At 38.8% G+C, this 16007-nt stretch overlaps 1 protein-coding gene and 1 non-coding gene across 5 annotated transcripts in view; one reads left to right on the forward strand and one right to left on the reverse strand.

The window, feature by feature from the left end:
- Window positions 1-16007, forward strand: part of CDC14B (cell division cycle 14B) — a 96688-nt gene that overhangs the window by 1593 nt on the left and 79088 nt on the right. The gene's annotated exons all lie outside the window — the stretch shown is intronic.
- TRNAT-AGU (transfer RNA threonine (anticodon AGU)) lies at window positions 1774-1846 on the reverse strand. The gene has a single exon. It is a non-coding gene; the product is annotated as a tRNA-Thr (tRNA).

Below are 16007 nucleotides of genomic sequence, written 5' to 3' on the forward strand. Positions count from 1 at the left end.
GAGGCCAAGACCACCCACCACGGTGTCCACTCCCAGGGAGATGGCCCCACAAAGGAGGGTCACGCGTAAGGGACCCACAGCCCTCATATCTTTGTTATGTATACCTCTTCAAAGGGTCTTGTTTAATCGCATTTAATTTTAGGGCAAATAACACACTTACTTGGTACAGAATTCTTAATTCCAAAGGTAAACAGGAGTATATAGCGGAAAAACTGGTCTTAAGCACCAGGTGTCTTTCCCCAGAGGTAACATTTCTTGTGAATCCTTCCAGAAATTGACGGCGTGGATACACGTATACATTCTCTACCATACCCAAGCACGGTAGCATACAACGTGTTTTGCACTTTGTTTTTCTTCACAATATTTCTTAGCAGAACGATTGTTCTGTAAGTAGTACATGCAGAACTGCTTCATTTGGTTTTGATTACTGCTTAGGCCAAAATAAGTATGGTTTCAAAGTATAAAACCATAAAATGTTATCTGTGGATTTATAATGTATATGTTTTATGACTTGTTTAGACAGGCTCCTATTGAAGACAGTTGTCTCAAATCAAAAAGGAACTTTCTGACAGCAGTGTCATTGGAGTAAATCTTCCTTCTCCTTCAAGGAGAAAAAAAATGCAGTGTGGCTGGTTTTCCTGAGGCAGTGATCAATGAATTAACTTTAGAATGTATCACCAAGCAGAATATTGAAGAAAGAGTTGGCGCAGCATATAAAATCAAAATACTCTGGTCTGGATTACAAGCCCAGATGATGGAAGGGTCCAGCCTCAGTGTAAGATCACTCCAGGGGAGTTAAGGAAATCAGTTTCCCCTGGGATTTCTCCAGATGTCCCTTAGTGACAGTCTTGGCTTCCTGGAAAAATGATACTAAATCAGTTTGTTTTGGTGTGATATATACGACGAAGGAACTTTGGTTGCAGGGTGGGGATTACTTTTTATTGGGCTTGGAGGGAAGGCTTGAGGCCTCATCCTCAGCAAATGACAACCTGGTCCTGTCCTTCCCAACTTGTTTTTCCCTCAGTCATTACTTCCTAAAAGCAGTGCATGCACATTAAAAAGGTCAAACATTAGCGAAGTAGATATATAGATATAGTTAGTCCCTCCTGGTAATATTTTTTTTCCCTTCAGTTTTCTACTCATAGTCAGGTTTCTGCAAATTGTGCCCAACCGGCAAGAGCGGTCATCTTTTTAATGGCTGCATGTTGTTGCACTGTGTGGCTGAACTGTGACTTATTTAATGATGATAAATAAACGGATATTTGGGTGTTTTCCAGTCCCTGCTGCAAATGGCTGTAGTGGCATCAGTGTACATGTCTCTCAACATGTGTGACTGTATCTGGAGATAAAGTTGAAGCCCAGGCCAAAGCGTACATGGGTTTATTCACTTATGAACGGAGTTTTTTTTGACAGCTGTGAATAATGCTGCCGTGAACATACACGGACAAGTTTTTGCGTGGCCCTATGTTTTCAGGTCCTTTGGGTATATACCTCGGAGTGGAATTGCTGGGTCACGTGGTAACTCCATGAACAGCCAGCCTTTTTTCCTAAGCTGATGTGCCACCTGCCTTCTTACTAGCAATGTACCAGTTAGTCCTTATCCTCCCCAACACCTGTAGGATTGCGAAGATGCTGTCCCAGTGGGGTTGGATTGTAAACATTAATGCGTGTTATGATTTCTGCCCACTCCGCTTTTATTTATTTTAGTATTTTTTTAAAGTTTTTTGTTGTTGTTGTTCCTGGGGAAGAGGTAATTAGGTTTATTTATTTTAACGGAGGTACTGGGGATTGAACCCAGGACCTCATGCATACTAGGCATGCGCTCTACCACTGAGCTGTATCCTCCCCCCTCTACACTCTGCCTTTAAATACATTACTTTTTTTTTAAATGTAACTCTGGTCCCTTGATATTTTTACTGCAGTCTGTTTTATCTGTACATTGAATTCCCACAGATTCCAGGGTACTTCATTTGTGTACATTTAACATAGGATACTTAATTCCTACTTTTGTCCCCGTAATCCTTTATTACGTGGTCACTACTGTCCAGCCCACCACCCCAATGTAATGGACATCAGTCTTACTAGGAGCTGACTGACCCAGGTTTTATTTCTCTGCAGACCCTATCAATCTCTCATTGACAATCCGTTCGTTTCCTGCCACATGCAGTGACGTGGATTTTCATCTCAGCTGTATTCCTGGTGCAATTCCGGTGCACCATGTGAAAGAAAGGTCATAAATACAGCATAAACTGTAGGCATGAATGCTAGAGAGATACTGAGTAAAGATAAGATTAGAATGAGTTGTTAGGAAGCAAAGGGGAGAAGGAAGCTGAGGAGGGTTTTTCAGTTGGATTTGGAACTAGATGTTAAGATGAGACAATACCCACCAAGGGAAAAAATGTTGGGCACAATCAGGTTTTTGATTTTCCTATGAACCTCCTTGTAGTCAGAAGTCTGAATCTTTTTGGTCTCTCTAATCCTATGCCTGAAATTGGGCCCTCCATAAGTGACAGCGAGTGTACATTTTCCTTTCCTCTTTATTAATATAGGAAAATAATTTTGAAGGCCATAACAGTACTGCATAATCTTTGTGTTTGGTAATTTACCGGATTTAATAGTTGGTACAGAACATCAGCTTTTTTATTTTTTTTAATTTCTAACTAGTAGAGGAAATTGGCAATAACTGCTGGCTTAAGATTCTTGGTGGTTTGTCTTAAATTAAAAAAATTTTTTTCAGTGTCTACTATTATATTCTACCGTTTAAAGAGTGTCTATATTATAAAAGGAAAGAATTTTATTGGAGAAGCTCTAATTGAGGTCAAGATTGATAGTTAAAAGCATTGATTAATGGTGTATTGGTTACTCATCAAATAAAATTAAACAGATAAAGCACTGCTCCTACCCACCCCCCTTTCTTTTTAGGGTTTTCAAAATTCACACTAGACATCAGTAGTCAGGGAAAATTTATTCATTAATTCAAGAGGTATTTATTGAATGCTTACCATGTAAAATAGTCATGCATATTCATTGCTTGCAGTGATAGAAGTGTATTTTTCCTGATAGAAAAGGAGTACTGTTAAAGCTGGAGCATTGATTCAAGGGGGAAATAAATTCATTTTTCTTCAGGAGTTTCATGTAGTAGCTTAAGTTTCAGTAACTGAAACTCATCAAAGAATGTGATGTTCATTTTTCTTCCTGCTTATGACTTAGTTCTGTACTTACCCTTGAGCATAGTGCGAATTTATTTTCTTGATTTATGTGCTTGCTTAATTCTTCAACATCTGTACTTCTGATAGTATCATGTTAGTTATCTGCTTTAAGTCTAAACTGAACACGCTTTCAGTGTTGCTGCCTCAGTGGATATAAAGAGTGGTTGGGCAGAAAGATGAAGGCCAGGTGGAATAACTAGGTTACAGAGCTGGTCTAACGCCAGGAGTTGACCGTGCATGTTAACTGCGCTGTGCCTTTGAATTGCCCCAAATCTTGTTGGGATTAGGGAGAGCTGCAATGAAACCACACTGTGGATTTTTAGGATGGAGGGAAAGCACTGGTACATTATCAGTGACATTTCTTGAAATTTTCTGAGTTAGTCTTTGGAGGTCCCCGAATTGATGCGACCCGTGTTTTTTTGAAAGAATTTCAAGAGATCACCTAGAAATATCACACTCATCCATTTTTCCTTCTGAAGAAGACAAGACCGGAGATAAATGATTTTGACCCACTGGATGCAGTTTCTTTTTGGGAGAGTGATGATTAGTTGCCTTTTATTCTTTCTGGCAGAAAAAGGTGCTTCACAGTTACACATAAATGATTTATTGAGTCCAGTGCTACTCTGGCTACCAGACGGTGTCATAGTAGGTGTTCCATAAGTAGTGTCTATAAAGTTGAATTCAGAGAGATGGATAATTACCTAGTGAATGTGGAAAAATGAGCAAACTAAGTACACAATTCAGGTCCTTCAGAGCTTATGCTGTTTCCAGAGTTGGCCATCATCATAGCCCTAATTTTCCAGGTATTTTGTTCCTTCAATGAATGTGTAATGAATACCTACTTTACCCGGCATTTTTTTGCCCCCCTTCAAGTGCTAAAAATAGGTCACTGTTGGAGACAGTCCCTGCTCTCATGGAGTTTATATTTTCTGTGTTAAATAAGGAAGTAAAACTTGGAGGGTCTGAAGGAGAACTAGCCTGTAGAGAAATCATATCGTGATTGAATCTTTGGGGAAGAAAATCTTTGATGGTAGAGTCTTTGAAGAGCTAATTCTGCTAATTAGGCTTGAGGTCACCAGGGATAGCTCTCCACATGGGGACTGAACACAGCCAGATTATCAGTAACCTTTTGGAGCTTGGATTCTCTCATCAGTTGAAACATAAAAAGCCCGCAGAGTTGTTGGGAGGATGAAATGAAGGGGATGCATGTTAAGTGCCTGGCTGGGTGCCTCGCTGACAGCCAGGGCTTCATCAGAGGTCCCCAGTATTCCAAGTGTGCCAGCAGTGGGCGGGGTCGGGGGTGGGGTACCGAGGGCACACGGAGACAGTCATCGTGGTGGGAGCGCTTCAAGCTCAGAAGCAAACATTTCCCTCAGACGTGTACTTGCACAAAAGGTTCCGTGAATCAGCACAGTGAAAATGCAGTGTGTTCCTGTCTCTGCTTCTGAGAGTGATGTTCAGGGCAGGAGCGGCTCCAGATGAGGCTAGCTCAGTATTGGTCCAGGGACAGGGAGGAGGTTTGGCGCCGCATTGATAAATCTTTTCTGCCTTGGGGAAAAAAAAACCCATTACAGTTTCTCTTTAAAGATCTCTTCTAAGAGGAAGAATAAACCAAAGCTGTTCCTTCATTTTTGAGGCAATTATTACGTATTTTTATTATATTGAAGAGTTTGCTACTATTAAAATGCAGCTAAGCTTATGGGGAGGAATCTTCAAAAAAAATGCAAAAGCCTCATGGGAGAGCCCCTCAGGTAGAAGGTTATAGAAAAAAACCCACCAAATATATTGTTATTTACTGATAATATATAAATCTTTCAGAGTGGTTAATTTGAAGCATGACTGTGCCCTAGTTCATCCATTTTAAAACAGTATTTCACAGAGCCAAAAGCTTTGATACTGGTGGTGCATATTACTGGTAGACAGGGCATCTGTCATTTGTTTTGGGTAAAAGAACTTAATCTTTCAAAAGGCCTTTCTGATCCTTAACGTGTGGCCCAGAGACCCGATTTATTTGAAAGGGGTGGGAGTCAGACATAAATAAGAAATGATATCTTTAAATCTATTCTTTTTGTTACACTGGGAAAAAATTTTAGTAACCAGTATTTTTGTTTCTTCCCATCCTAGCTAGAGTATTTTTTTTTCTTTTTCAGTTTTCTTAGGTAGAATTATTACAGTTTGCACATGTACATTATATGGCATGTAAATACATATATACAATATACTGCACTTTTTTTCTTACAGAGTAGTTTTAATCTTAGTAAGTCATTAAAGGTCTTTCACATTAAAATTACTTTTATAATTTTCATGGAAATGAAAAACACGCATAGACTGGTTTATCTGACTTTTTTTTTTTTTTTTCTTTCTTTAAAGGGGAGGAGGTAATGAGGCTTATTTATTTAAGTGGAGGTACTGGGGATTGAACCCAGGACCTTGTGCATGCTAGGCAGGCACTTCACCACCCAGCTGTCCTCTCCCCCTAGACTGGTTTATCTGAATATTTCAAAGCTGGTCCTCCCTTAGGACAGGCACCTTTATGAGTGAGGTAAGTAGGTGCAGGGGTTGTTGTGGGTGGAAAGTGGAGAGATTGTATTATTAGAGACAGAGAAAGCAGTGCATCAGGAGCTGACTAGTCTTCAAATATTGTTTCTTTACGTTTTTTGATTTTTAGCTTCCAAGGTTAGTCAGTTTCTGGAAGTACTGACTACCATATTAGGCAGTGATGACCTTGGAAAACAGTTTCAAAAATTTGATGTTAACTTCCTAAATACAAGCTTATTTAACTGGAATGTATACGTCTCATCTGGATTCTCTAGTTTATATGAAAGTTTTACGCCCTTCTCTCTCTTTCTCTTTTTTTCTATAGCTTTTCATGGATACTGCTCCAACAAAGGTATTCAGATCATTGACTCTACTTTGCAGTTCTTTGATGATTTAAAAACTGTAGATTTAATCTGTTAGTTGTGATTTTCCGTCCCTTCCTGTTTGCTTGTCTTTAATTTTAGTCTTAGGAAGCAGTTTAAGTTTTCTATAACTGTAGAGTATCTTTCGTATGTTTACGACTTCAGTTGAAACCCTGTCTTTATATGAAAAGTTTTGTTGGTTTCTGTGTACAGGTAATGCTGGAAGTTGTTTCTGTGAAACTTCATTGGGTTAATTATGAATGCTATGTTCTGGATGGTGGATGTTAATTGGTAATACTAAACTTTTTTCTGTTTAATTAAATCTCACTTTCCTAGGCTCTTGCTGAAAGGATACTTAGAATGTTTGTAACAGCTATTCTTGGTCCTCCCCCCTCACCCCCAGTTTACTTAGTTATTTTTAGGCATTTCTTTGCTTAATGGCTAGGCTCATATCTTAAACTGTGTTTGCTAAGAGGGAAATCTCATGAAATGCCAACTTGAACTTTGGGAACAGGAAAGTTCTTTTATATCCTTTGAAAAAAAAAATTCTGATTCCCTTTGATTTTCAAGTTCCTCAAATAAGGCCATTTATCAAAAGAACAAATCTGAATAGCCCCATATATTTATTATTTTCCATTAAAATTTTTCTGACTTTATCTTCTTCATCATTTGTTCAGCTCCTTTAATTCTCAGTATCATTTATATTCCAAAAGAGCTGTTCTCTTAAGAGTCCTTAATTCACCAGTCAGTTCAAAGATTTGGTCCCATTGTTTTTGAGTCTGAAAAGCTGAGGAAGCAAGGCTGGGTGAATTCATTCTAATTGCCTAACATCACGTATTGATTTCATTTCTCAGGTAGCTTACTTTTATACCATTAAAATTTGGTCGACAGTGTACTTTTTGCAAAAGAAAAACATCTTGTTCCTGACGTCGGTGATATTTGTTGTTCCTTCAAGTTCTAATTTGAAAGTAAAATTACTTTCCTGGCACTGCTCTGCAGCTTGTGACATTGATTTTTTTTTGTACCCAGCCCATAATGCTATAACATCATTACAGATTCTGAATTCCGCAAAGCCCATGTTTGAGGACCATCTCAGCTGAATTTTGCTCATTTATTCTCCTCTGTACACATATGAATTGTGCTACAGGATTTATTCAGCAAATTAATAATAATAATAATAATAATAATAATAATAATAATAATATAAATAAATAAATAAATAAATAAATAAATAAATAAATAAAACTACTTTAAACAAGGCAGTGAGCCAAGTATTACTGAGGAAGGGGCTGTGAATGTTTGTAAGAACGTATTCCTAGTCCCTGAGATGTTGAGAAGGAATACACTCGTAAGTCATCATCTCAGTGAAGACAGGCCATAAAGGAATTACGTGATTTAGCTCTCTTAGTCTAGACAGTGTCAGTTTGAGAGAATTCTGTGATGGAAATGCTACATGATAATTCCTACAGAGTGAATCGTTTTTTCCAATATGTGGTGAAAATGATCTGTCTTATGGTGTCTTTCGTGTGTGTGTGTGTTTTAACCTTTAAAAGAAACATGGAGGAAAAGCATCATTTTGGTATAAAACTAATCATATGTATCATATGGATATGTGCATATAGTTAATAATATACTGAAAACTGTATCTCTTCTAAAACAGAGCCAAAGTGAAAGGTCTAAATTCCAATTAATTCTGTACCTCTAATTTGAATCTCAGAGTGTCCCAGAGGACATAATTTAAAATGAGATACCTTGTTTGTTTTTAAGAATATCTTATTTACTGGTAAGAAGTAATTACAGAGCACCTTCTAAGTTGAGTATTGCTTCTTAAATTTAAGGCACTAATGATGAAGATGGCTAAATATTTTAAGAACTAGATTTGGTGTGTGTGACTTTTGAACTGAAAAGCATTCTTATTTTCACATTCTTTTATAGGTGCTGAGGAAGAATTGCTTTGATACGAATGTATAGCAGAATTAACATTATGGTTTTACGTTTTGGGGGAGCTGTTCTCAATCTGCTCTTGGAATTTTTTTTATTGCCCTACTGTCATTGGATAGCTTGTTGGAAGCACCTAAAGTGTGAAACCGGAGCGTCTTAACGTGTATTTATTTCCTTTTTGATGATAAACTGTCAAAAAAGCTTAGAATATAGCTGGCAAACACAACGGAGGCTGGGGTTTTACCTCCAATATTAATCTATGCTAGTTGTAAGCTGTTGTGACTCAAAGGGCTTGAAGTAAAAAATCTACCCAGGATTAGCTTGAGTGCGTTTTATATAGATTCATCCTTGTGGCTGCGGCAAGAGCTGCCATAGAGATTTCATGCCTGACCCCGATTTCTGGAAGCGACACCTATACCTGTGTGTCTGTATCAGTGTCGCATAGAGGAACTTACCCATGAACGTCACCGACACTCGAAGATAGATGCCTCTGAATGAATGGGATCCTTGGAAAGGAGGCTTGAGGGAGCTATGTTTTAAAAGAGTCCCTTCTTTTCTCCTGCAGAACCATCAGGAGCTGTTCTTTTTTAAAAAAAAATTTCTTCCTTATTTTTTATATGGGGGGAGGTAATTGGGTTTTCATTTATTTACTTATTTTTAGTGGAGGTACTGGGGGTTGAACCCAGGACCTCATGCTTGCTGGGCACGTGCTCTTCCCCTGAGCTATCCCTTCCCCCAGGAACTGTTCTTGATCACAGGAACACACATGAGTCTTTGCTTTCTCCTTCCTCCCAACAGTACTGTTGCTACTATCATGGCAGCTGTGTGTGTGTGTGTGTGTTGGGGGATGATTGCTGGGACTGGGGACAGACTCTGCCCCAGCACGGGGGAAATATCCTTTTCAGACCCTGTGCCAACTGCCCCCCGCCACGTCCAGCTCTTAACATTCCACCAGGAATGGGCATCAAGACACAGCAGTCAACCTGAATGAAATAACAACTTTGCTCCAAAATGAAAAAATACTTTAATGAAATCTCTCTTACTCATGAGGGCAGGAGAAGAAAGATAAATCTTAAAGCATCCTTTATCTAATAGGACCTACTCAGCTTATTTTGAACAAGTGCATTTTTAGAGGCTAAACTTGTGGATTCAGAAGGCAAGCATTTTCAGGCACAGAGCTAAAGGGACTTTTTTTTCCCCCCTTAATAGGACACTTTGGGGAATTTCCAACATAAAAATGTGGGATATTCTGAAGGCTAAGCAATGAACTTGGATTAAAAAAAAAATGAAATCTTTGGATTAAAGACTGTATTTTAAAATGATTTCAGAAAACAAATATTATTCTAATATGGAGATTTGTGAATAGGATTACTAAATTTTGTTGTTTCAAGCCACAAAAGCAGTTTTTTAATAATGCCGATTTTTTGTGTGTACCTTTTACACATCCCATTTAACATAACCCTATGCAGTGCTGCTCCGTTATAATTATATTGTCTTCAGAATATTTTACGAAGAATCAACAGGCCTATATTAAAACTGCAGTTAACATCTTGTTTTGGGTTCCCCCAGGACAGATGGAGGCCAGGCGGCCAAGGCAAGCGCTTTCTTCAGGAGATGGTCCCGGGAAGCCCTCACAGTAGAGCGGGGAAGTGAGGGGTTCAGGACAGGCAGACTAGAGACAGCTCACTATCAAGCAGGTCATTGCTGTGGTGGCTGGAGTTTGATCCCCCCTGGGGAAATCTGGGACCCAGTATAGAATGAGTGAGCGTGGAGGGGGCTGCAGTCTTCCTCCACTAGTAAACTTGCAGGGTGAGTGATCATTTTGAAGTGCTGTGAGGGCAGCCCAGAGGGTCTCTGCAGGCTGGAGAAAGTCCTGAAAGAAATGCTGGTGTAACTGCAATGTGTGCTGGGAAGGGGAGGGGCGGGGGCGTGGACTCCTGCAGTCGGTTATGGAATGGTTACATTTTTCTGTGTGCTCCTAGTGCTATTAGTGATTCTTCTTAGCTTGTTAGCGCTCAACCATTATCCCGAGTTGAGTGTCTTATTGTCATCGTGCTGTGTCCTGGTGGGGCAATTGTGATCGCAAATGTTGAGAAAAGGCACCCCCATGACAGGGTGGGTTCGTTAGGAAGAACCAACCAGAAGGTACTAAGCTGGATGCTTAAGATGCGAGCTTAATGAGGCCTTTGCGGGAATTGTTTAAGGAAACTAGGAAAAGATCAGTGTGCAATTAAGGGCAGTTGGAAGTTCTTTGATTTTTAGGAAAGGCTTTACGCCTGTCGCTGTCGCTTGGAGGTGTAACTAACGATTGTGTGATTAGCGTCTAGAAGAATTATGGCCGGAGACGATCCTGACTTCAGTGAATGAGAAGTGACTGGAAGGAGCTGAGCCATTGCCAGCGTGTAATGCCAGGACTGATCTCCTTGGGCACTTTGCGGATTCTGCGCAAGTGTCACTTCCAGGAATTCCTCGTCCCCAGCTCAGTTTAGTTTGTGCGTACATGTGAAGTCAACCACCTTATGTCATTTATTTCTAATAAGGCCAGGTAGCCAGTGTGGGGTAGTCTCTCGTGAATGGCTCAGGGTAAATCTACTGATTTAATCGCTCAAGAGTTTATAATCCATGTATGGTATGTGAGCACAAAGTGCTAACACAGACGCCAAGCTTACCGTATATGAGGTAAGTCAGTGCTGTTTTCCTACCTTTCTGGATGCTTTTCCCATATTATTAAAGCTTTCCATAGTCCCCTTTTCATTTTTCTTTAGAAACAATAATTCAGTCCCTTGTTCTTAGTGGAGGGGAAAAAATAAGTCATACTGCTGATCTTGTAAGAAGTGGAATTTAACAGTGCGGAAGCTTTCATATGGGATCAAGATTCAGTGTGAAAAGCCTTGACTTGGGAAACGTTACAGATAATTTTTCATCAGTTTCCTGAACATGAGGGGACAGCTTTTAGAACTTACTCAAAAAACTAGTGCCGGTGATCTTCCCCGTCCTTTAAGCCCTTTAACCCTATTCCGTGTCCTTGCGGGTCATTCCTGATTCTGGGTTCCTGGGTTCATCACTGGTCCATGCAAGCCCCTTTACTGGGCTTTCTGATTTTGAAATATGGCCCACTAAGCAACACTCAGCACTCTTCACCTTCAGGTGCTCATTTTCCTTTTATGTTTTTTCTTTTACTTATTTTTTGAATAGATAATCCGCATACATGGCTCACAATTTAAAAGATACAAGGAGTAAACAGCAGAGTCAGATTCCCACTGGCACGTGTCACTTGGCGACCTATTTTTCCTCAGTTGACTCAGTTGACATAGCTAGCCACCTCTGTCTCACCAGAGATTTTCCATGGATTCACAAATATATGTATACACGTGTGTGCAGACGCATGTGTGTGTCCTTGCATGCAAATTACGGCCCACTATTCCCACTGATCTGTATCTTGCTTTTTTTCACTGCTCTTAGGTTGCTCAGAGAGCACAGAAATGTTGGGAAAAGGAGCTGGAGGATCCTAGCGGAGCATGCTTTGAAGCTGCCCTTGATTAAGATGTGATATTAGCCTCTGGCTTAGTCAGTGTCTGCTCCATGGTCCCCTGCTAAGACCTGTGTCTGTCCTCCGCCTCCAAATAAAATTCCTAAGATACAGGTGCTCATTGTTTTTTAAAAAGACAACACAGAAAGAAAAAGATCAGTGATCCTACCCGCGAGAGTGTTTTCTGTATCCGTTAGTTTAGGCTTACTTACACCACAGTAACAGGCCCCCTCCCCATCTCAGCAGTTTAAAACAAAGATTTAATTCTTGTTTCTGTTTCACAGCCACTGTGGGTTGGCCAGGGTTTCTGCTTATTGTAATTGTTCAGGGACCTAGGCCGATAAGCAGCAATGGTTTCTAATATTGATAGTTCCTGTGCCAGAGGGGAAAAGAATGCTGTGAAGGGTCTTGAATTACATGCTCATTTCCCTCATAGCTCATTGGCCAGGATTAATCACGTGGTCCCACCCACCCACAGAGCGGGGCAGGAACGTGTCTGTTTGGCGGGGAGCCAGAAATATTTGGTGAACAGCATTAATGACTACCGTAGTTAGCCTTATAGATTGTTTGGTGTGTATTTGTAGAGAGATGTGTTTCTTCTATATCAATAAGATAAACACTGAATATTATTATTGTTACTTTTCCCACTTCGTCTGTGATATAGTGGAATCTTTCATTGTTGTAAGTATGTGTCTAAATAAAATGTGTCTTAGTGGATGCATATTTTCCATTGTATGGGTGTAAAATAGTTATTTCCTTGTGGCTCCTCTACTGAGGAAAATGTACATTAATTCACTTGCATAAAATTGGTAGAGATTTTTAGGGATTGTAGACCTTCCCCAGCCAAGCCATAGATTCCTGGTATGTCTCTAGGTTGTAAATATAAGCTCTCTTTAGAATAACCCCTCTTCATTCCCTTTGTCCCCTTGTAAAGTACCTTTTTATAATTTTTTAAGCTTGATATTTTGCATACGTAAATACAGTTGTCCCTCAGTATCCCTGGGGGATTGGATCCAGGAGCTCCTGTGTGTATCATTAGGAAAATGATTATATATATATTTTGTGTTTGTGGTGTATGTTTGTCATGCAAAGTTTACAAGTGAACCTGCTAATCGTTTCTCTTATGGCTTCTGGATTTTAAGTCATAGTTGGACTCAACAAAGCTATAAAGGAATTCTTATGTGTTTTCTTTGATTTCTCCTGCCCTGGCATGTATGTTGTTCTGATATATTTCACGTATACATGTATTATAAACCCCACAAGACACCGTTGTCACTTTTGTTAAAACAATTATCTTTTAAAGGGATTTAATGAGAAAAATATTATATATTTACCCACGTAGCTACCATTGCTAGAGCCCCTTACCCCTTGGTGTAGATCCAGAGTTCCAAAAGTTATGATTTCCCTTCTGCCTGAAGGATTTTTTTTTTAAAATAACATTTCTTATAGTGCAGATCTGCTGTGATGCGCTTTTATCTTCTGAATATTTAAAAATGCCTTCATTTTTGAAAGGTCTTTGCTTAGTATAGAGTTCAAGGATGGCAGTTTTTTCTTTCTGAACTTTTGGGGGGGAAGGTTAATTAGGTTTATTTATTTATTCTAACAGAGGTACTGGGGATTGAACCCAGGACCTCGTGCATGCTGAGTGTACACTGCTCTATACCCTCCCCCGCCTTCTTTCTGTACTTTTAAAGATGGTGCTCTGTTGGCTTATCACCTGGCTTGGTTCCTACAAGAAATCAAGTGCTTATCTTTGTTTCTCTATATGTAATGTGCACTTTTACCTCTGGCTGCTTTTAAGATTTTCTCTTTATCACTGGTTTTGAGAATTTGATTATGGTATATTTTCCTTCATGTGGTACTTCGGATTCCTTGAATTTCTTGGATCTGTGGATTTAAAAGAGTTCATTGATTCAGGAAGTTTTCAGCCATTTATTTCTTTAAATATTTTTTTCCTGCCCAATCCTCTTCCTTAATATATAGTTACCCCTATATGAGGCCATTTTAAGCTGCCTGACAGGTCAATGATGGTCTTTTCAGTTTTTTGGATTTTTTTTTTCTCTCACTCATTTCCATTTGGATAAGTTTAGTGCTATGCCTTCAAATTCACTAATATTTTCTTCTTCTATTTTCTTATCCCCTCATAATCCCACCCAATCTATTTTTCATCTCATAGATTGTAGTTTTCATATTTAGAAAAGCTCAATTTGGGTGCTTTTATTTTTTTATTTTATTTTTTGTTTACTCTTTTGAAAACAATAGCCCTATTGAGATAGAATTCAAATACCATACAGTCCACTAACTTAAAATGTGTATTTCAATGGTTTATTTTTTGTAACAATACATTTTATAGTATTTAAATATTAAATATTTAAAAAATAGTATTTTGGGGGCCAGAAATAGTATATTTACAGAGTTGTGGTGCTATCATCATCATCTAATTTTAGGACATTTTCATTAGCCAAGAAAAAAAGCCTTATACCTAATCGCAGTTATTCCCCATTCTCTTCCCCATCCCCTTCATCCCAGCCCTGGGCAACCACTAATCTGCTTTCTGTCACTGTAGATTTCCTGTTTTGAACATTTCATATAATTATACTGTAAGTATTATACTGTTCATATCATTATACTGACATTTCATATAACTACACTGGATTTTAAGTCATAGTGTTAGTGATACACACTGTTAGTGATATTTCATGACTAGTTACTTTCACTTAGCATAACCTTTGTGAGGCTTATCTGTGTTGTAGCATGTATCGGTACTTCATTCTTTTTTATGGCTGAATAATACTCCACTGTATGACTAGATCACATTGTGTTTTATCTGTTCATCAGTTGATGGATATTTGGGCTCTTTCCACTTTTAGGCTATTATGAATAATGCTGCTATCTGAATATATATATGTATATACGGAAGTTTTTATCTGGACATATATTTTCATCCACTTACTGAACATTCATAAATGCAGTTATGTTAACTTCTAATGTTCTTCTCTGCTAATTTTAACTTATGCATCCGTTCTGGGTCTATTTTGATTGACTGATTAGGCTGTTCATAATGGGTCATGCTTTTCTGTTTTCTTGTATGCCTGGCAATCTTTGATTGGATGCTGAATTTTACCTTAGTGGATGTGGAATTTTTAAAAAATTTTTTATAAACCTTCTTAAGTTTTGTTCATGGAAGCAGTTAAGTTACTAGTTTCATACTTTGGGGTTTTGCTTTTATGATTTTTTAGGTGGGCCTGGCTGGATCTATGCTCAGCTGAGGGCTAATTATTCATCAGTAAGGCAGGACCTTCCTGAGTACATTTTCCCAGTGCCCTGTAACTTAGGAGTTGTCACATAATGGCCTGTGAAAACAAGAGCTCTCCAAGCCTGTGGGGGTGCCAGACACTGCTTGCTTGAATCCTTTCACATGGGCTCCGGTAGTTCCCTCACTTGGATGCGCTGTACTCTTAAATACTTGAGATTTTTTTATACACATCTCTGGGATTCTCTCTCTGTAGCTTCCTTTTCTTTGGTTCTCTGTATTAGGAACTCTTGCTGCCTTGGTTTCCCTGGACTGAGCTTCATCTCAGCTTGGAGCCTGCTGGGTTCTGCCTCAGTTTACCCACTCTGTGCAGTGGCCTTAAGCTGGGGTCATGGCTTGGCTCACCTTTTTGGTTTCCTGTGTCTCGGGGATCCCTGTCCTACACTGCGTGATATCCAAAGTCTTGAAAACCATTACTTAATGTATTTTGTCTGTTTAAAATTTTTTTAAAAAATTTCTTCAAGAGGAATGGTACATCTGGTCCCTATTACTTTATCTTGGCTGGCAGTGGAAAGCCTGTGTTTTCTTTTATATTTTATGTTTTCTTTTTCTCATATTTAAATGTGTTCTTCATTTCAAATTTATTCTGCTGTAAGGTCATGGAGGCACTTTTATTTACATTTCAGATGGCTACCTAATACCATTTATTTATTCGACATCTGGTTTTATTTTTCGTCTTTCATGTGTTACATTCCTGTGAGTGTCTGCATCTGTTTCAGAACTTCTGTTCTATTGTGTATATGTCTGTTAGGTGCCAGGAACACTCTGTATTACTGATGGAGTAATAGCTGGTAGCCCCTTCTTAGAACTTGTTTTTAAAAAACAAAAAAACTTTTCCCCCTACAACTGCTGTTTGTTTATTCTTGCATATTTTTCCGTATGAATTTTAGGATCAACTTGCCTATTCCGTAAACACACAAAATGCTGCTAGCTACTTACATGAATTAATCTGGAGAAAAATAACCTTTAGGATGATGGCCCTTCTGTCCACAGACATGGTGTATCTTTTTGTTTGCCAAGGCTTCTTTTTGGTAGCTCATTAATGTGTTAAATTTTCACACCATGCAATGTCTTACACTTTGTAAATTTCTTCTTAGGTACTTGAATCTTTGTTG

Source organism: Camelus dromedarius, chromosome 10 (genome assembly GCF_036321535.1).
Source record: "Camelus dromedarius isolate mCamDro1 chromosome 10, mCamDro1.pat, whole genome shotgun sequence".
Lineage (NCBI taxonomy): Eukaryota > Metazoa > Chordata > Mammalia > Artiodactyla > Camelidae > Camelus > Camelus dromedarius.